At 44.4% G+C, this 22,981-nt stretch overlaps 1 pseudogene across 1 annotated transcript in view; it reads right to left on the bottom strand.

The window, feature by feature from the left end:
* LOC147620348 (uncharacterized) overlaps positions 1–22,578 on the bottom strand; it is an 87,954-nt pseudogene extending 65,376 nt beyond the window's left edge. The window contains exon 1 of the transcript XR_015261778.1: positions 20,898–22,578. The product of XR_015261778.1 is annotated as an uncharacterized LOC147620348 (transcript). The remainder of the gene's footprint in view (positions 1–20,897) is intronic.
* Between the last annotated feature and the right edge of the window lie 403 nt (positions 22,579–22,981).

The following is a 22,981-nucleotide window of genomic DNA, read 5'->3' as shown; positions in this document are numbered from 1 at the left end:
GCCTCACTCTTTGAGAAAATGATAATATCATCAAAGAAAGTTCCTGTGAACTTGCAGTGAGGTCTAAAAATTCTATCCATCATTCTATTGAAAGTGGCGAGAGCATTCGTAAGTCCAAATGGCACAACCAAATACTCATATAATCCAAATGATGTTCGAAAAGCCATTTTGTGCACATCTTGAGGTACCACTCGAATTTGATGGTAACCACTCTTAAGATCAATGCGACTGAAACAAGCAGCTCCCTCAACTTTATCAAGAATATCATCGATTCGGGGAATCGGAAACTTGTTCTTGATAGTAATCTTGTTAAGGGCCCTATAATCAACACACATCCTGTATGTCCCATCCTTTTTTGCACAAGTAAAACTGGAGAACAATAAGGTGAAGAACTTGGCCTTATCAACTCCTTCTCAAGTAAATCATTTACTTGAGTCATGATTTCCTCCTGTTGGACAGCACTCACCCTATAAGGAGGTCAGTTAGGAGGAGAGCTCCCAAGGATTATGTCAATACAATGATCCTCTGGTCTCTCTGGAGGTTAACTGTCCTGGAAGTAAATCAGCAAAACAATCAGCATATTCACTTAAGAAATCAATCTTATCTTGATCTACGGGAACTACAGCATCATGCTCAACATTATCACGGACAAAGACCAAGTAAGAACAAGCTGATTTCTTTATTGCCTTTGAAATAGATATATGGCTTACAACGGGTATGGTACTCCCAGTAGTACCCGCATCAATACAAACTTCCCTACCCCTATGAGTAAACATAACTTTCTTTTCTTTGTGCAAAATCTTGGGATCCAAACGGTAATGCCAAGGCATCCCAAGTAACACATCACATCCTGTAAGTGGTGCCACGAGAAAGTCTTCATGATCCAAATATCCCTCAATCTATATGCGAAGCTTCCCAATGATAGGAGTGACCTTAACTTCCTTGCCCTCAAAGGCAGCATCTGCATGAAAGTCCATGCCCAATTCCTCGGGCTTTAACCCAAGAGCAGTAGCCATTTGTATGGATATGAAGTTATCTGTTGAGGCATTATCAAAAAGGAATAAAGCTGTTTGGTCCTTTAACTTGCCCCCAAGCTTTGCATAAAATCCTGCTCTTTGGTTCATGTGCAGTGTTACCCTGAACATCAAGTATAACATTCACACTTGGTTTGGCATCCTGGACATTATTCTTTTTGAGATTCTGGGGGCATTGAGCTTTCATGTGATCTTTGCTCCCACATGAGAAACACTTCCCCTCTCTCATGCAATCAAAGATATACTGTCTGGACAGCTTAGGATCATCCTTTTTACCCCTCGGCTTCTTTTCTAAGCCCCCTTTTGCATCCTTGGACTCATGAGACAAACTTAGGTGGCTGTCCACCCTTTTTCTGCTCATTTCCAGCTCTGAATTTTCCCTTGTATGAGCTGAATTCTTGTCTTTTTTATGCTCCCTTGCCATGCAACTCCTCAGAAATAGTTGCATAGTAAATGCGCTTCTATAAAGTGTTGTAGGGATACACTGCAAGGCTCTTTTGAATGATTCGTTGCAGCCCTGACTCAAACTTTCTTTTCTTCTCGTCCTTACTAATCGTCATGAAAGGTGTGACCTTGAGAAGAATCCGCCAAAACATTGAAACATAAGAAGAAACGGATCCACCTTCATCCTGTGTTAGCCAAACCTATTCCTTTCGTACATCCTTCTCAAAGTGAGGAGGAAGGAACTAAACAAAAATTGCTCTTTGAAAGCACTCCATGTACGGGCAGCTGTCCTATCCAAAAGCTTTGCCATCCACCAATCACTTGCAGTCTCTTTAAGATGCATACCCACATGCCTGAGCATAGATTTCTCGGTAAATTCCCCAGTGCAAAAGGCTATTTCGAATTGCCTTATGTAAGCAAGTGCCTTGGTAGTATCCAACTTTCCATTATAGCTCTCGAATTTAATTTCTTTGTCCCCTGATTTGAACTCTTTGGCCTTCTTGCCATGAGGGGCATCCCGACGCTCTAGTACATCCTCCTCCTCGTCATGCCTATGTTGGCAACAATGCCCAAATCTAGGGCTGATTTCCAACGTAGCTCCCTCCACTCTGGATGGAACTTTAGGAGCGGGAGCATACCTAGAAGGTGGAGATACCACCGACAATGCATGAAGATGAAAGAATGTGCACAAGCGAAAGTAAACAAACATGAGAGAGAGAAAGATTGCAAGCAAGAACTAGAGCTTTATTAGCTTGAGGTTACAGAGGACAAGAGCCAGCAAATAGGGCAATGAATGATGAATGAATGAGTAAAAGATACTTGTGCATGAAGCAGTCGGCTGTAGAAAACAGGCCAACAAGACTCCACGACAGCATAAGGAGAGATGCAATATTTTAACACCTCCTCTGCATCTTGAAGTGTGCAAAAAAGTCAGAAGAAAACTAATGACGAAGATGTAACCATGGACACCTCAGCATGGCCAATACTGAGTACACCTCGGAAAATGCACATGTCAGCTTGTTGTCTTCAGAAAACATAATGCCACTATAAAGAGCAAAAGAAAATCTGCTTGGCTCCAAACTCAAAGTAGAACTATGAACACATCACATCCAATAACCTCGAACAAATGAACATGGAACACATCCTGTCCATGGTCTCTGCTGACCAATAGTTCTGGAACTCATCTGAACCATGAAGGAAACTTGGTTGATCCTGGAACTCATCCGGACCATCAAGTGAACTTGCCTGTCTTCATACTTGGAACTCCGACACACGGGTCCCATGCTCCAGATTTAATATAAGAGAGCTTTTTGAAAGCCCCCTCTCCCACCCACAAGTCATTTCTGGAAGACAGCACACAGGGGGATGCCCTTAGGATCAGAGCAGGACACCAATCATGTTCTCTCCAGACTGTAAGACCTTGGGAGAGCTGGGGTTTGCTTATTAGCTGTGCGCTGATATTGCTCTTGTACGCTGACCATCTTATCCTTAATTTGTAACAGAATATCTTGCATCTCTTGAATGAGTTGCTCTGCTAAAGCCACTTTATGTTAAAGAACAAAGTTAGCAGGAACAAGGGGAGTATGGCCATAAGCTGCTTGAAAAGGTGTCATTCCAATAGCTGAATGATAAGAATTATTATAAGCCAAAGGTAAATATTCTTCCCATGAAGCTAATCGAGACTAAACATAATAATGCAGCATTTCTTCCAGAATCTGATGAACTCATTCCATTTGTCCATCTGTCTGTGGATGATAAGCAGAGCTGAAGAGTAAATTTGTACCAAGAGACTTGAATATCGAAGTCCAAAAATGTCCTGTAAATTTTGGATCTCGATCAGAAACTATAGATTTTGGCAAACCCATGAAGTTTGAAGATATACTGTATGAACAATATTGCAATATCCGAAGTCTAGGCTGTTTTCTTGCATGGAATGAAATGTGCCATCTTAGAAAATCTGTCAACCACCACAAAAATCTGTGTATTGCCTTTAGAAGAACGTGGCAATGAAGTGATAAAACCCAGACTAATACTTTCCCGGCGTTTATTGGGAACTGGAACTGGAAGTGGTTGAAGAAGACCAGCTAGAACTTGTCTGCTAGCTTTCATACGTTGGGCACGAAAGACATGCTGTGACAAACTCAATAACATCTTGCTTCATTTGAGGCCAATAGTCTGGAGCCGTCAAAAGACGATATGTCTTGTTGATGCTTGGGTGTGCAGCATAAGTGACCTCGTGATGTTCTTTCACCAAGACTCTTCGAACATGAGTATCATCAGGTACACAAATACGATCCTGATAATATAGTAAGCTATCCACTAATGTATATGCTCCATAAATCTTCAATTCGGAAGGAGTTGCATTCTGAAATGCATTTCCAAAATCACGATCCTTTGAATAACGATTCTTGAAACTTTGAGGTATATCCATTTCAACTGTAGAAATATCCAAGACCGAAGCTGGCAGCATACGACTGAGGGCATCCGCAACCACATTGGTAAGACCAAGAACATACTCAATTGTCATATGAAAATTGGCTAAGAATTTAACCCAATGTGCTTACCTAGCATTCATAACTGGCTGCGTGAAGATGTATTTCAAAGAATGATGATCTATTTTCACCACTGAATCCACACCAAGGAGATAATGTTTCCATGCACGATAGGCATGAACAATAGCCAAAAATTCTGTCATATACTGGGTATCTTACTTGAATCGCACTGTCAAATGCAATAGCACGTCCTTGTTGCATCAAGACGGCACCAGTGGCAATATCAGAAGCATCCGTATAAACATCAAAGGGGAGAGTAGGGTCAGGAATAGCCATGACAAGAATTGTTGTCAAAGCTGTCTTTAAACGTTCAAAAGCTTGTGTTGCGGCTTCAGCCCACTTGAATGTAGGAGCGGACTTTAAAAGTTCTGTGAGAGGAGCAGCTATTCCTAAAAATCAATGAACCTTTGTGTGATAGAAGTTGCGGAGTCCCAAGAAAGAACGAACATCATGGATGTTTGTGGGAGTTGGCCAATTGATAATAAGCTGTATTTTCTTCGGATCCACAGAAATACTGTCTGCTGAAACAACATGTCCGAGGCTTGTTTTGAAGAATTCACTTTTGCCTGGATTAATGTAAAGAGCATTGTCATGAAGCACCTGGAAAACGATCTTACGATGTGCCTTGTGTTCTTCCTATTACGACTGAACATCAGGATGTCGTCAAGATAGATAATGATGAACTTGTCCAGAAAAGGATGAAAAAGATCATTCATCAGACTCATAAATGTTGCAAGGGCATTGGTTAACCCGAATGGCATGACCAGGTACTCGTAATGACCATATTTTGTGCGAAAAGCTGTCTTATATTCATCACCTTCACGAATGCAAATCTGATGATATCCAGACTTAAGATCAATTTTGGAGAAGACCTTTGCATGGAGCAATTGATCAAACAATTCATCAATGCACCGAAGAGGATACTTATTCTTGATAGTCAACTTATTAAGGGCATGATAGTCGATGCAAAGGCGTATAGACTTATCCTTCTTTTTCACCAAAAGTACTCGAGCTCCAAAAGGGCTTTTGCTTGGTCGAATATGTCCTTTCTCCAAAAGTTCAATAAGTTGTCGCTGTATCTCCTGAGATTCCGTAAAAGAAACTCGATATGGCGCATAAGTAGGTGGAGCACTGCCAGGAAGGAGATCAATAGCATGGTCGACTGGTCGCCGAGACGAGAGAACCGCAAGAAGCTCCTGAGGAAAAAGATCCAAGTATGAAGCAAAGAAAGGTTGCTTCAGGTACATCACCTTCGTATCCATGTCCTCGGGAGGATCTTTGGCTGAATAAACCATTAAAAGTGCTGAGGAACAACCACTCTTGCAGATCCACCGTTTCACTTGAAGAGCTGAAAGGGTTGGTGTAGAAGGTTGGTCTCTGATGTCTTCGAGTGCCACAAGCGTATCATTTTGAGCAAATTGTATGGAATGGTTCCGGAAACTGATCAGGGGATCGTATTGATACAACCATTCTTGACCAAGAATCATATCAAAATGTGCCAAAGTCATGACTTGGAAATTCAATTTGTCACGATAGTGCTGAATTCGAAAGGAGAGGTGTTTGGCAACGGTGTTACACAAGGATGTGGAACCATCGGCAAGCTCTAATTCATAAATAACAGCACTTTGAGAAGTCCGAATCTTCAATCTCTGGGTCAAGGTGGTTCCCACAAAGTTATGAAAACACCCACTGTCGATGAGCACATGAATAGGGTGATTGGAAATAGAACCTTAAAGAACCAAAACCTGAGTAGACCATTGGGGCAACGGTGAAGACGCAGCTTGAGCTGTGGCAGTAGCGGTGATCACCGAAGCATGTGCAATAGCATGGTGATTAACCGCACGCTTTCCTTTGTCAGCTGGGGGTTTCTCCTCGGAAGTGGAGGGTTCAGCATTAGAATTCTGTCGATGGGTTGGTCTTTTGGGGCACTCAAACCAACGATGAGGTCCATTGCAAATTGTGCACAATTCTGTCTTTTGTTGATCCCATCCAGAAGCAATAGTGGAAGGACGAGGATTGCGAGATTGGTCACGTCCTTGGTCCCGTCCCCGATCCGAACTGCGTGGTTGGAAGGACTGAGGACGTCGAGACTAAAAAGAGAACGATCCGGCCACAATCTCCTTGGTGCTTCTCCTACAGCAACAACATTCATTATGGCAATCTTCTTCAAGTGTGATTTTTCCATTTTGTTGGGCATTAAATTCTCACATAATGTGGAGTATTAGATTATTAGAAACCCGCCACTTCATTCTTTTGCGGGCTCTCCACTCATCAGGGGCCAATATCACTTTTAACCGGTTTAAGAGCACCTCCCAGATCACGTGGACACACATTACCCTCTTCTTCAATGGCTTATGGCAGAGGAAACCTACGATTTCAGTTATTTACAGGATACACCCTTACAGTCCATAGTGCCCTCTCCTACTCGTGTTTCTCCACCGGTCTCAGCCCCTGTTCCAGTGAGTGTGCCCCCCTCTTTACAGCCCACTCATTACCGTGTTCAGATAGCCACACCGACTTCTCACCTCTGAGAGTTTGATGTGTGGGTGATCCGTGTTCGTACTTCTGCACAGGATCTGGATCATTACTGTTTTATACTCAAGCATCATCCTTATCTGGGTGCTATCCTTCCCGAGTGCAGCATCATTTTTCATGAATATTGCACCTATTCTGAGAACGTTTATCATCTTCGTTCACGGTGCGCCCTTCTACACCAGATTATACACCTTTGACACCAATAGCTGCCCCTACCCCTGTACCTTCTTCTCCAGTAGCAAACTCTCGTCGTGCGAGCCCAATCCCAGAGGATCGCCCTTACTATACTGGATGGTCCATAGCCGCTTCACCAGTACGTAGCCTCTCCTCACGGGATTTCCAAATGCCGCACCCTCCAGCCGATGGTTCTTACTAGAGCCTAGCGGCGTCATCAGTAGCAAAAACCCCCAGAGCCTTGTCACCCTGCAGCCTCTACATCAGCATCTTCTCATGGTTGAACCTGTTGACACACTGGCTCCTCCGGAATGGCAGCAAGCTTTGCAGCAACTTCAGCAGAAGTTCCAACAGCAACTCCAGGAGTCGAGCAGAAGTTCCAACAGCAACTCAAGGAGTCCATGGCATCCTTGGCTTCACAGATCCAACAGCTCCACATGGATCGCCACTCCTATACGAGTTTCGTACCAGCAGCAGATGTTTCAGCAACATCACCAGTAGACGCAGACGTCATTCCTTCCGAGGTAGAAGGCGACAACCTTAAAACTCTTTATCGTCTTTTACAAGCCAGTAAAACAAAGAAATTGGAAATTAAACCCCCTGAATCTTATGGTGGTCAGCGCAATAAGCGCATCTTAGACCAATGGCTCTACAAACTGCGGTTATACTTTGAAACCATGACCCTTTCTGATTCCAAAAAGGTGTTTTTTGCGGTATCCCTCCTCAAAGACACTACTTTATTGTGGTGGCAACGATGACAACATGCCGGAAAATCGGTTACAACGTGGGAAAAGTTCGAGCGGGTCCTCCGTAAGCAGTTCATACTTGCCAATGCAGATTTCCAAGCCCGTACTCGCTTACGCCATTTGGACCAAATTGGTTCCTTGGCCTCTTATATCTCCCAGTTCACCAACTTGATACTAGAGATTGACTCCTTGTCCCCAGCAGACGAACTTCATGCCTTCGTTGAAGGTCTTAACCCTACACTGCGTGCTGATGTTCAGAAATATAATCCTGTCGATCTTGCCGATGCCATACGTTACGCCGAGCGCGTTGCAAACATTAATTCTCGAAATTCGGCCTCTTCCGGTCGAGCTAATGTCTTTCAGAAAGCCAATGGGTCTCGTATGAACCGAGATAGTCGAAGAGAATCTTCTGGCACTTCTACCTCCCAGCCTTATCCCCAATGGAATAATTCTCAACACCCTCGCCAACAAAAATCTGCACAACTGCAAGCAACTGGTCCAAGCAACGGAAGTGGACAGCAGGCAGCAAACGATGAAGGGGATTGAGGAGTACTGAATCCGTGGAGAAGAGAGGCAGCTACAGGCTCGCGCACTGAAATCGTGTGCAGGGTGGCGGCGGGCGCAAGCTAAAAGCTGCCCAAGCAGTTGGCGCCAATTCATGAGGGAGCCTGTAAAGGGATTTTTTTTATGTTTTTTTGTTTGTTTGTATACGTGGCAATTAAAGCCTTAGAGTCATAACCTGTGGGTGAGGTTATGGTGTGTGTGTGCTTTTTTTTAATTAAAAAAATCAGCAAATCAATCGTGCGCTTCTCAACGGGCAGCCGACTGGAGGAATATCCACGAAGGGATGCGAGTACTCATGGGAGGGGTGCCTGTCCATGAAAGGGTGCCGGCTGAAGAGGTAAGCCTCCAGATTGAAGGGTTGCTTCTTGTCTTGCCTTTATTCAAGAGTTTCCTGCATATGGCTGGCCCAAAATTAATCAGCAAAACTTGGGAGTTTGGGGTTGAATTTGATGGGGCATTCTCTCCTGCTCTTCCATTCAACACTTGCTACACCCAATTTTAGGGTTTGGACGGACTTATTTTAGGGTTAGGGTTAGGGCTGATTTTAGGGTTAGGGTTAGGGTTTGGGCATGTCACAGAGCGGAAAAAGTTTGCTCTGATACCACTGTAAAGCTTTTATAGCTTTATTAACATGATTAAGACTTAATTAATGAACATAAGACAAATACCACAGGAAAAGACCGAGTGATTGCATTGAGACGGGAGCCTTTCTTAAATAAAGGCCGAAAGGGTACAACTGAAGAGGCACATCCCTGTGAAGGGGTGTGGCTCTTGAATCAATGGTTATGTCCTTAGGACTTAGGGGTGTGTCTTTTAATGAATATACATGTCCTTTGATAGTGACTCATGTGCAAGGGTGTGACCCTTCACAGGAGTCTTTACAGTTAATGAGAGATTAAGGAGTGATTAGGGAGAGATTAAGAGAGTTAGTCACAATCATGACAATATAGGAAAGGGGCCAGCCCATAGGGCTACCCCAAGGACAGATATGTGGGCATGGGGGAGGTGTAGAACCACTCCCATAGGGGGCAGGAAGGCCTTGGCTGTGCCACCAGCCATGGGATGATACGCGATGGTTGGCTTTTCTACAAAGGCCGACTATGTGTCATGAAGTCATTCAGGGCAGCTCTTCTCCATGATGCCCATGACGCCATTACAGGTGGTCATAGGGGCATGAATTCGACTCTGGAGAAATTGGAACGGCAATACTATTGGCCAAAGATGAGGCGTGATGTGTTTACATATGTACAACGCTGTGACATTTGTCAAAAGGTGAAAGCTCCTCGTGAAAAGAAGATAGGGTTGTTACAGCCCTTGCCAATTCTTGAGGGTCCTTTCCAAGACATTTCCATGGACTTTGTCACGAATCTGCCTCCCAGTCCGAGTAAGCGTAATACGCAGTGCTTAACTATTGTTGATAGGTTTAGCAAATTTGTTATGCTTATTCCTTGCAGGGCCAATGTGACCGCCGAGGATGTTGCCCAGTTGTTCATTCGGCATTGGTACCCGATTGGCGGGATTCCTAGGACCATAGTGTCAGACCGAGATGCCAAGTTTACCAGTCATTTTTAGAGGGCATTGTTTGATAATTTTGGTACTAAGTTGAATTTGTCCAATGCATTCCACCCACAGACAGACGGCCAGACAGAGATATACAACCAGTTGGCCTTTGATGTGCTAAAGTGTTATGTCCACGATCAGCAAGGTAAGTGGGAATCGTATTTGCCTTTAGTTCAAGCTGTTTTGAATGACTCTTTTTCTTCAGCTATTGGGAAGACTCCATATGAGGCAGCGTTTGGAAGACCTTTCCAGTCGTTGTTAACCAGGACTTCGTCTTCAGTACCGCAAGCAAATAGAGTGACGGAGTCTTACCAGGAGATCTTAGAGTCAGTAAAAGACAGATTGGCCAAAGCGCAAGAGGCCTACACTCGACAGGCCAATAAAGACCGAAGGGATATGAAGTTTTCGGAAGGGGATTGGGTTTATCTTCGGATAATGAAGCAAAGATTGAAGCAAGTGGGCAAGCGATGCCCAAAGTTGTCTTTCAGGAGCTTCGGACCTTTTCCCATCCGGAAAAAGATTACTGAGGTGTCTATGCAGTTAAAGCTACCTCCGAGTTGGACTATGCATGATGTATTTCATGTCAGTTGGTTAAAGCCATATGCAGGTCCACCCCCTTCAGAGGTCAAAGACGAAGCGGAACCAGACATTGTGGATGAAGCAGAAGTTTTGGTTCCAGAACAGATCCTTCTGCACCGTTTCAAGCATGGCTCAGGCCGAAGACTACGACAGTTCCTCATGACGTTTCAGGACGGAGGAACTCATGAAGCGGTATGGCTCAACAAAGAGTTTTTCGAAGACTATCCGGCGTTATTGACGGATTATTTGGAGGCTATGCAGCTTCCGTCAAGTTAAGCAGAAGGATATGTCACGTGCATCCCGCACTTGGATGCCACGTAGACATTTCTCTACAGAAGGTGCAGGACCTGGGATGGTGAACTGGTCCCATGTGAGCCCAGTCCGGGACGAGTCAGCCAGGGATCCATCTCAGATGTCCGAGGTCAGGTGTGCATTGTCCTGCACAGGAGTCTAAGTTCAAGTGTGCACTGTCCTGCACATGAAACAATGCCAGTCCGCGCTGTGAGTCTCCCTCTAGAATGATGTCAGTGATTCTGTGTATCTGGTATGGTACCGGATGCCAGATCACTAAGTAGTTAGTGTTTAGGACAAGGGGCCAGCCCATAGGGCTACCCCGGATCTTAGTGTGGGCATGGGAATGGTGTGGAACCACCCCCATGAGGGCCAGGAAGGCCCATGCTAAAACCACCAGCCATGGAGGGGCTGTAGGACAGCACTAGGGCAAGAATAAGGCAGATTCCAGGAGATTACAGCCTTTACATGGCTGTAGGGCAAGTATGGGGCAGCCCATACAGGCTGCCCAGCCCTTGGATTGTGGGCAAAAGCTGTGCCCAGCCCTCTGGAAGCAAGCGCATCACCTTTCAGCTTGATAGGGAAAAACACAGCATTTTATGGGATTTTATTCAGCATTTATTGCTGAATATTCACAGTCATGGGACACTTGTGCTGGCCGACTGCTGTTGGGAAGTAGTATAAATAGTGGAAGCCACAATCCCATTCATTTATCTCATTCTCCACCAAGAGCTCAAGCATAAGAGGCTAGACAAAGCCAAGAGGGTGCTAAGCAAAGGGGTGAAGGATTCAGGTCAAGGGCAGGGTATTCCCAGCCAAGAAAAGGTCCAAGATTGCTGTATTTTCTTTCAGATTTCTCATCATTCTAATAAAGCAAATACACCATCCGTGGTGGGGGCCCTACAGAGGGTAATTGGGACCCAATACTGTGTCCTCTCCATCTCTCCCTCTCTCTCTCTATTTTCTGCACATCTCCTTTCAGTTTGTGCGTTAATTTCCGTCGCGAAAAGAGTGCTGAATTCCGAGTATTGAAGTTACCGATTCTTCTCCGAAGCTTCCGCATGTTACAGAATAACACTTCGTCTTTGGTACCACGTCCTTCTCATCGTCATGTTATTGGTGTGAAATGGATTTTCAAAGTCAAGTTTCATGCAGATGGTCAAATTTGTTATGCTTTTTCCATGCAGGGCCAATGTGACCGCCGAGGATGTTGCCCGGTTGTTCATTCGGCATTGGTACCCGATTGGCGGGATTCCTAGCACCATAGTGTCAGACCAAGATGCCAAGTTTAACAGTTATTTTTGGAGGGCATTGTTTGATAACTTTGGTACAAAATTGAATTTTTCCACTGCATTTCACCAACAGACGAACGGCCAAACAAAAATCTACAACCAGTTGGCCTTTGATGTGCTAAAGTGTTATGTCCACGATCAGCAAGGTAAATGGGAATCATATTTGCCTTTAGTTCAAGCTGTTTTGAATGATTCTTTTTCTTCAGCTATTGGTAGGACTCCATATGAGATAGCATTTGGAAGACCGTTATAGTCGCTATTAACCAGAACCTCGTCTTCAGTACCTGAAGAGCGAACAGATTACGGAGTCTTACCAGGAGAATTTACAGTCATTAAAAGACACGTTGGCTAAAGCGCAAGAGGCCTACACTCCATAGGCCAATAAAGACCGAAGGGATATGAAATTTTCGGAAGGAGATTGGGTGTATCTTCGAATTATGAAGCAAAGGTTGAAACAGGTGGGTAAGCGATGCCCAAAGTTGTCATTCAGGAGCTTCGGACCTTTTCCCAACTAGAGAAAGATTAATGAGGTTTCAATGAAGTTGAAGCTACCTCCGAGTTGGACTATGCACGATGTGTTTCACGTTAGTTGGTTAGAGCCATATGCAGGTCCGATCCCTTCAGAAGTTAAAGACGAGGCGGAACCAGATATCATTGATGAAGCTAAGGTTATGGTTCCGAAACAGATCCTTTTGCACCGCTTCAAGAACGGCTCAGGCCGAAGACAAAGACAGTTCCTCACAAAGTTTCAAGACCGAGGGACCCACGAAGCGATATGGCTTGACAAAGTTTTTCGACGACTATCCGGCGTTGTTGACAGATTATTTGGAGGCTATGCAGCTTCCGTCAAGTTAAGCAGAAGGGGATGTCACGTGCATCCCGCACTTGGATGCCACGTAGACATATCGGTACAGAAGGTGCAAGACCTGGGGTGGAAAACTAGTCCCATGTGAGCCCAGTCTATGAGGATTACTGTTATTACTTAGTATTTCATCCACTTATCTGTGTATTTAAGACTGAAACTGAAAGTAGACTCGAGAGACTTGAACACAGATGTTTGATTGATTGATTGAAACTGTGATACAACAGGCTCCTTATATAGGAGTCCAAGAGACACGAATGAAAAGACACATCCCATGACCAATAGTCATGACTCTAGGCGAAGAGACACATCCTTTGGACGAATAGCTGCAACCATTGGATGAAGAGTTGCAACCTTAGAGCTAAGGAGTGTGACCAGTCGTCGAAAGAGTGTGGCTCTTGATGAAGAGGCATGTCTCTAGAGCGAATAGTCGTGACCATCCGAGTGTAAGGGTCCTCTGTAATCATGTCACTTCAGTATCTGTAACCATGAGGAGACTGTGTATAATGAACTAAGTCACAATCGTGACATTCCCTCCCATTTAAAATAAAACCCATGTGATTAAATGAGAGTCTGTCGTCTGCCAAAGAATTCTTGGAGGAGTTGAGGATATTGTTGCATTTCTTCATCTATCTGCCAAGTAGAATCTGACTCATCCAAGTCCATCCACTTAACAAGAAATTCTGTAGTAATCTTCCGTCTTGTTTCTTTCTGACGAACGTCAAGAATCTTCTCAGGAACAAGAATAATGTGATCATCTTCAATCTCAGGAACATAAGAAGATAACTCCGGAATAGATGAATCTCCTTGTATGTATTCCTTGAGCCAAGAGATGTGAAATGTCGGATGAATTTTTCCCCAAGATGGTGGAAGATCCAACTTATAACTGACAACTGAAATCTTCTTTATAACTTTAAATGGACCATAGAAACGCGGTCGCAACTTCGGAAAGACTGACTTTACTGTCTTATATCGATGCGGTGCAACATAAAGCAAAACCAAGTCACCTTCTTGAAACTCAGTATGCCTTCTGTGCTTATTCGCATACTTTTGATACTTCTGCTGAACATGAACCAGTCTGTCTCAAACTTGCACAAGAACTCTTTCTGTCTGTCCGTCTGTCTGAGGATGATAAGCAGAACTGAACAAGAGATTCGTACCAAGGGGTTTGAATAAGGAAGTCCAAAAATGTCCAGTAAACTTCGGATCTCTGTCAGAAACAATAGATCTTGGCAATCCATGAATTCTGAAAATATGTTGTACGAACAACGCTGCAAGATCTGGAGCAGAAACTGTCTTCTTGCAAGGAATAAAATGTGCCATTTTGGAAAACCGATCAACCACTACTAAAATTTGAGCATTGCCTTTTTGCGAACGCGGCAAAGTAGTGATGAAATCCATGCTTATGCTTTCCCATCTTTCTTGAGGAACTGGCAAAGGCTGAAGCAATCCTTGAGGAAGTTGTCGTGAAGCTTTCATAATTTGACAAGAGTGACAAGCTTTAACAAACTTAATAACATCCTGTTGCATCTGAGGCCAAAAGTATGTTGCTGATAACAGACGATATGTCTTGTTAATTCCAGGATGAGCTGCAAAGGGTACTTCATGATGCTCTTGAATAAGCCGCAAAGATGCATTGTGAGGAACACAAATGCGATCTAAGTAATAAAGTAAATCATCTGCAATTGTATATGCGGCAAACATATTCATTTCTGCAACAGTAGGATGAAGAGATTTGAGAGCTCAAAAGACATCTCCAAAGTCTCTATCTGTCAAATACTCATACTTAAAACATGCAGGAATCTCCATCTACACATTTGAGATAGCAAAGTTCGTAGCTCGAGGCATGTGGCTCAAAGCATCTGCTACCACATTCTGTAATCCAGGAACATAGAGTATCGCCATGTGAAAATTTGCCAAAAATTCAACCCATCGTCCTTGACAAGGATTCATCACTGGCTGAGTAAAGATGTAAGTCAAATACTGATGATCTGTCTTAACCACTGAATCTGCACCAAGAAGATAATGCTTCCACGTTCTATAAGCATGAACAATTGCCAAAAATTCCTTGTCATAAACGGGATATCGCATTTGAATAGCCGAAAATTTATGACTATCAAAAGCAATAACACGATCATTCTGCATAAGAACGCCTCTAGATGCTCTATCCGAAGCATCTGTCATGACGTCAAATGGCTGAGTTGGATCCGCAATAGCCAAAACAGGCGTAGTTGTCAACGCATGCTTAAGATCATTAAAGGACTTTTCAGCTTCAAGTGACCAGTGCAATTTATCTAACTTTGTAAGGGCCGTCAAAGGAGCAGCAATATCTGAGAACTTGTGAACCTTGGTGTGGTAAAAATTTGCTAATCCCAAGAAAGATCGCACATCTGAAATTGTAAGTGGCAAAGGCCAATCAACAATGACCTTTATCTTCTTAGGATCAACTGCAATACCATGTCCAGAGATGATGTGTCCAAGATATTCCACATGATCTTTGAAAAACTAACTCTTCTTGTTGTTGATGTACAAGACATTCGTACGGAGTACCTCGAAGACAATCTGCAAATGCTGCTTGTGATCTGCTAAAGTCTTACTGAAGACCAAAATGTCATCCAGATAAACGATGACAAACTTATCCAAGTAAGGACCAAAGATGTCATTCATCAAAGTCATGAAAGTAGCTGGGGCATTGGTTAACCCAAAAGGAATGACCAAAAATTCATAATGTCCATACTTTGTTCTGAAAGCTGTCTTATACTCATCTCCAATTCGAATCCTGATTTGATGGTAGCCTGACTTCAGATCAATCTTCGAAAATATCTTCGCACCAAGCAATTGATCAAAGAGCTCATCGATGCGAGGCAAGGGAAACTTATTCTTGATTGTCTGCTTATTAAGGGCACGATAATCAATGCAAAGTCGCATAGATCCATCCTTCTTCTTGACCAATAAAACTGGAGCACCAAAAGGACTTTTTCTTGGACGTATATGACCTTTATCCAACAACTCTGCCAATTGTCTCTGAATTTCTTGAGACTCTGAATAAGAAACTCGATAAGGAGCTCGAACTGGCGGTGGTTGTCCAGGGATTAGATCAATCGTATGATCTACAGAACGTCGAGGAGGCAATGTCGTTGGCAGCTCGTCAGGAAATAAATCCATATAAGGGTGAAAGAAGGGCTGCTGTAAATAAGAAATATCTGATGGCAAGGATTCCGATTGGTCAACTGTATTGTCTTCTGCTTCTCGCAACATAACTAAGGCAGAAGTGCTGTCGCGTTTACGCACTAAGCGTTTGACTTGCATAGCAGAAACCACAGTAATCGGCTTAGAATTAAACAGACCTCGTAATTCCATTTCTCGATGATTATGATAAAGTCGAATGGAATGATCTCGAAAGCTGATCAAAGGATCATACTGATATAACCAAGACTGTCCAAGAATCATGTCATAGTGTGACAAAGGCATAATAGAGAAATTCAGCTGATCCTGATAGTCCTGAATCTGAAAATGCAACTGCTGAATCCGTTTACTGCAATGCAAGAAAGAACCATCTGCAAGTTCCACTTGAAAAACTTCCGCACTCTGCTGAGTAGGTAATCGCAACTTGCTGACGAGAGTAGTTCCCACAAAATTAGTTGAGCATCCACTATCAACAAGAACATTGATAGGATGCTGGCCAATAAATCCCAATAAGCTCAAAACTTGATTGGAAAGGTTAACAGGCACTGAAGTATGGTTGTGGGCATTTAACATTAAAGCAGTGACAACTTTAGAAACTCGCACTGCATGAACCACCTGCTTGCCTTTTTCTGGCGCAGAAGGATGATGAGGATGTCCATGTTCACCTTCTGGGCAACATTCCATGTTGGAATTCTGGCGAGAATTACGCTTTGAGCACACATACCACCTGTGTGGTCCATTGCAAATTGTGCAAAGACCTGGAGGGTTGTCTTGAGAGGTTGAAGGTGTCGATGTAGAGGCTTGCTAACCTGTTGAGGTATCGCGGCGAAAATTGCGGCGATTGTTGGGTCAGCGACCTTGCCAGTTGCGTCCTCGATTCCGATTGTTGTTGTTGGAAGAGGATCCTGTTTGTGAGGCTGCTGCCTGACCTGAAAATCTAGGCCGAAAGGGCTGTTGCCGAGTAGATTGCTGACCAGAGGATTGGAAATATTGAGACTCAGGTTGAGATAAATTTCCTCTACGATTGTGCTGGAAGAAACGAGCACTGTTTGAGGACCGATTGCCAAAGAAGGATGTCCTAGGTTGTCGTCGTAGATCTCCAAGGCGCTCTACATAGGCAATGGCCGCATCTATGGTGAGAGGGTTAAACTTCTGCACATCTTCCTGTAAGTTGGATTCTAGCCCATCGATGAAGCTGTGTAGCTTGTCAGCGGGGCTGAGGCTCTCAATTTCCAGAGTTAAACGTTGGAACTCTGTGATATACGCGGCTGAGGATCCTGTTTGCCTTAGGCAGCGGAGAGCAGACCGGGCATGGTAGTCCGCACTGGCTAGTTCAAAGGCCTTGCGGAGGGCGCGCCGGAATTTATCCCAAGTAGGAGTGTGCTTACCATCTGCAACACGTCGTTGCCACCATAGAAGTGCTGTATCCTTGAGTAGTGAACTGGCTAAAGCCACCTTCTTGCTTTCGACCAAATCGGTATTGGTCAAATATACCTCCATTTTGAATATCCATTGGTCAAGCACGCGCTTGTCGCGGCGACCATTATAAGGGGCAGGCAGTTTGACATCGAGTTTCTTTTTTTGTGCAGCAGTAAATATTTTATAAAGAAGTTGGAGTTCTGCATTGTTTACCTCGGCAGCTGGATCTGGTTCATCTTCATTATCTGCTACCAAAGTCTTTGAAGAAGATGGTTGTGGATCACTGGCTGGTGTGTGCGCTGGATGGGGCCGTTGCAACTGGTCGAGTCGTCTGCTGCTGATGGTAGAGAGACTTGTCGAAAAAGTCTGCTGAAGTGTCTCCATCTGCTCGCGTAATGATGTAATGGCCTGCATTTGCTCGTCTTGTTGCTAGCCCTCCTCCTCTGAGATAGATGGCATATTGGATCTGCTAGAGTGAGTAGCGCGGAGAAGCTGGTGAAATATGTGGTACTGCTGGAGGAGAGAGTGACAGTGAATCGTCTCCCAATTCTACTAAGAAATTGGAGCCTAACTCCGAAGGCTCGTAGTCTTCCACCTCATCGACAGGAGGTGTCTCTGCAGGGGTTAATGGAGTGTAATCTGGCACAATGAGCTCGCTGTATACTCGAACCAAGGGCTGAAGCGAGATGATCCGGTTTACTGCATCCACACGGCACTCGTCCAGGGAATATGCAAGATGTGGGTACCATCCCAAAATAAACTCGTAATGAGCAAGATGGTGTGCTGGACACATCAAGTAAATATGCCAGATCACCCACGCCTGTAACTGAGTGGCGTGGCGGTGACTGACGTATAATAAATAGTCCAGGGGACCTGGTACATGAACTGGAGCCGGAACAGGTTCTGCAACAGGTTCGGGTAATGGGGCGGGCTCCGGTGTGGATGTATCGGGTATAATAATTATTTCCGGGGCTGGGCGAGGATTTTCGGGCAATATGGCTTCCGGGACCTCGTCTATGTACGAGATGTAAGGCTCTGGCTGATTGCTGTCGGGTTCCATTGGACGCCTAGTTGAGAGGGTGAATGTGTGCCAGAGTGGAGAGAATTCCCTGGCATGACAGAACCTTCCCTGGAGCAGCGTGAGAGAGGAGCGAATGGGCTGGCCGGCTGACTATTTCGTTGCGCTGGCCCCATATTCGCCTTTTTTTTTTTTGACTTATCGAAAGGGCACGTAATGTAATAAAAGGGGCCGGCTGAGGTGTGAAAACGCCCAAGTTAATTAATGGGCTGGCCGGCTGGGTAGGCTGCCGTGTATTAAACCCACAAAGGGCTGCGCGTAAAAAAGGGACCTGCGCTGGCTGAATTGCAGGACAAGCGCTTATGCGACAAGTGGCCAAGAGGTGCGCAGCCATGGGGTATCGCGAAGAGGTGCCATCTCTTGGGAAAAGGTGCGCTGCGGTGAAGAGGCACCATGCGATGAAGAGGCACCAACGCTGATGGAGGAAGTGCGCATGAAAGGGCACGACCCGATGAAAAGGCACACAAAGGGTTACCGGCAAGTCACCTCCACACACATACCAGGTATGCCACACACATCTGTGTATCTGTCTTATGTATGTGTAATTAGTAAAGAAGTTTTAGGGTTACCTCATACTCGTAAGTGTAGGTTCCATCTTTCTTCTGCTTCCATACAACGCCGGGTAGGGGAGTAGAGCGGAGAGGGTGAGAGGCTCACAACCATAGGCCCGGGAAAAATTTTGCTCTGATACCACTGTGAGGATTACTGTTATTACTTAGTATTTCATCCACTTATCTGTGTATTTAAGACTGAAACTGAAAGTAGACTCGAGAGACTTGAACACAGATGTTTGATTGATTGATTGAAACTGTGATACAACAGGCTCCTTATATAGGAGTCCAAGAGACACGAATGAAAAGACACATCCCATGACCAATAGTCATGACTCTAGGCGAAGAGACACGTCCTTTGGACGAATAGCTCCAACCATTGGATGAAGAGTTGCAACCTTAGAGCGAAGGAGTGTGACCAGTCGTCGAAAGAGTGCGGCTCTTGATGAAGAGGCATGTCTCTAGAGCGAATAGTCGTGACCATCCGAGTGTAGGGGTCCTCTGTAATCATGTCACTTCAGTATCTGTAACCATGAGGAGACTGTGTATAATGAACTGAGTCACAATCGTGACACAGTCCGAGACGAGTCAACCAGGGTCCCACTCGAGTCGTCCGAGGTCAAGTGTGCATTGTCCTACCGTCCTGCACATGAAACAGTGCCAGTCTGCATTGTGAGCCTCCCTCTGAAATGATGTCAGGGTATCTAGCCCTTAGAGAGCTGTAGGCCAGGTGTGGGGCAGCCCACACAGGCTGCCAAAAACTCATGTGCATGGTAGCCACCACCCATTTGTGTGATGCGCAAGCTTTTTTAGCATTAAATGCTGAATATTCAGGTCGTGAGGCATTTATAAACAGCCACCTGGTTTTAATCCAGCCGATCACCACCCTGGAGGGGTATAAATACCCATGGCATATTTTCAGGTCATTCATCTCATATTTCACCAAGTGCTGAAGCTAATCAAAGGGCCAGGACAGCCAAGGATAAGCTAACGCAAAAGGGGTGAAGGATTGAAGGTCAAGGGCAGAGGATTCTCCTCAGCCAAGAAGGTTCAGGTTCAGTCTTTTATTTCAGTTTTGCATCATTCTAATAAAAGCAAATACACCATTCATGGTGGGGGCCCTACAGAGGGTATTCGGGACCCACTACTGTGTCCTCTTCTCCCTCTCTCTCTATATATTTTTCTGCACATCTACATTCAGTCTGTGCGGTAATTTTGTCGCGACAAGTGTGCTGATTTCTAAGCATTGAAGTTACCGATCTCCCCCGAAGCTTCCGCATGTTACATTTAACCCCTCATGAAAAAACATCCTTGGTGTGCTCTTGCGGTCTATCCGGATTTGTAAACCCCTTCTCTATGTTGACCATTTCTTTGACCTTCTTGCCGAAACCATTATCTTTCTTCATATCTACATCTTCAAATTCGTGCCATTTCTGTTGATGCTTATCTTCATCCTCTTACCATCTGCATTGACGCCTACCCTTCATAGTCTTCCCATCTGCATTAACACCTATCTTCAACTTCTTGCCAAGTCTATCTACCTCTTGTTTGCACTGACACATTCAACTTCATGTTCTTGCCAGCTTTCTTTCTTCTGTGGCTCTTCATTCTTCTTCCATCTACTGCATGATCTAGTAGAGCAGCCACCTCCTCCCCTGGCAACTGGCCATCTTCAAAGTGTTCATCATCAAAAAATATCTCCATGCCGGTTGTCCTCTCCTAGCACAATTTCACTATCAACTATGGTCAAAAGGACAATAAATTGTCCTCTTCTTGCTATGTAGAGAGAAGGGAAGGCAGCCATTAGCGGGTGATACACCACAACTTGTAACTAATAGAAAGCTTGGAGAGAGAAGGGAAGGCAGCCATTAGCGGGTGATACACCACAACTTGTAACTAGTAGAAAGCTCTTCAAAGCTTGGAGACAGCAACTACCACCCCTCTTTCCAAGCATCTTGTCTATAGATGTAAACCTTTTAAAAAATGAAAACAGAGAATCTGTGATTTATATTGTGGATTAGAGATCATACCTGTGCTGCAGAGAGAGATGCCATGGGTCTGCAGGCATGGCACTCCTTGAAATCACATTATCCTCTCCTCCGTTGAGATTACCTGAGCCACACATCACATAAAGTAAAAATGGCGTTCCTGAAACTACTTACAAGGCTAAAATGCAAGATTTTGACCATTACTAGAAACCAAAGCAATGTGCCTGGAACTGTCGACCCTACAAACACAGTTGAAGGCTAGTGGTATAATCAATAATCGATCCATCCTGCGTTGTGTGGAAACCTCTCTCTCTCTCTCTCTCTCTCTCTCTCTCTCTTATTTTCCATTCCATTGATGACATATGCCATGGACATTATTGTATCACTTTGGTCTCATAGGCCCATTGGGTCTTTAGTAGATGCTTAATATATCTTTCTTTCTCTCCCTATCCATACAAAACGTTGCCTAGAGATCACGGCAGAAGCATCCACATCAGCCACCCAAGCCAACACTGCTGCATAAACATCGGCTCATACCAGCCGTAAACGAGGGCCATATTAGCGTCCCAAGGGAGCCTTGAGTGAGGAGGCCTGCTCCATCTTATGAGCCAAGCGCCCCTGACCCAAAGCACAGAGGATCTCCACCACACAGAGATAGAACCATGAGATCTCCAAAGACATTACATTCCCTCACCATACCCACATCTGCAATCAGGAGGTATTTATAGTCATGTTTCAGTTTTGAGTTTTCATGTCTTTTTTAGTTTTTCCAAGGCCCTGTATACCCATGGTATCATTGTACTATTCATGGCCTCATAGGCCCTTCGGGTCTTTTGTAGATGTTAATATATCTTTCTTTCTCTCCCACCTATGCTGGATATTCTGGATGGCTTGAAGAGGAGGATATCACACCCACTTTTCTTGTACCAACTTGGAGATGTATCTTCCACATGTATTTCACATGCTCATCATAGTGCACAACATGATGATGATGATTAGGAGGTAGACATACAACTAGTCAATCATGGCTTTGACCACATGGAAAATAAGCCTTGTGACTTGGGAGAAATGCAGGCACGTGAACACAGGCTTAAAAACAGGCATTTATTAAGGTGTCCACATCTTTTATAAAAGGGTGGACAAGTTAGTACTTGGGCACACCATGCTTTTTAAGGATTCACTCACTTGAGGGTGGACAAGATAGCAAGTGGGCAACCTCCCATTGGGCTGGACATCTAGTTGTGGGCACTTTGAAGAGGACTTCTCCATCGGGCAAAACCACAGGTGTTTGAAGGTGGCCAGCTTTCTTTTAGTCTAAAGGTTGCAAAAATACTAGCAAGAGCTTTCATTAATCATCATGTCCCCGTACATTCTGTACTACTGCCGCTAAAGGCTGTACTTGTTTGAATCAGCCTCACACACCTGATCCAGCCATACATACCTGCTATTCTGTGTTGTAACTGACCGTACAGGGCTGCATCAGCATCTGCTGGTCGTACTGTACAAGAATTGGCTAAGCCGGAAGATAGGCCCTGTAGAGGGTACGTCCTCAGCAGCAACAGCTTCCTCCAGCCAATAAGAAGCTACAACCAAGGTAGAGAGGTACAATACAGTACTTGTAAAATCAACCGTCGCTATGCAAAGTTCAACTTCTTTGTGGGTATCTGGTTGTGGCCATCACTTGCATTACATATGGGTACCAAATTTTCCTTAGCATTAATTAATTACTAGAGAACCTTAGAAAAACTACGAGAATATGGGGGGCAAAACCTTGGAAATTACATCGAGCAAGTGAGGGCCCAATCGAATTTTCTAGATGGGTGCCGTGCAATAGGTGTGGCAGATACCAACAAACGGTAGGTCAGTTGGTTAAAGTGGATGGCTTGTAACCCGAGGTAATGGGTTCGATCCATGGCTGCCTACATTGCATGGCGCTACCTTGTACCTCGTGAACCTGTAGGTGTGTGTGTGTTTGTAAAAAAGGGTATGCGGGACCCTCATGTAATAAAAATCATCTTACTTTTTTTTTTGGAAAGTAAACATATATAGTATTAACAAAAGAAAACCTCTACAAAAAGTTCTTGTCCATATCCATATCAAGATCTTTCACACTACAATTCCCTACT

Source organism: Cibotium barometz, chromosome 32 (assembly GCF_041138505.1).
Source record: "Cibotium barometz isolate CiBa-2024 chromosome 32, ASM4113850v1, whole genome shotgun sequence".
NCBI classification, from domain to species: Eukaryota; Viridiplantae; Streptophyta; class Polypodiopsida; order Cyatheales; family Cibotiaceae; genus Cibotium; species Cibotium barometz.
This window is presented reverse-complemented; position numbering and strand designations above follow the sequence as displayed.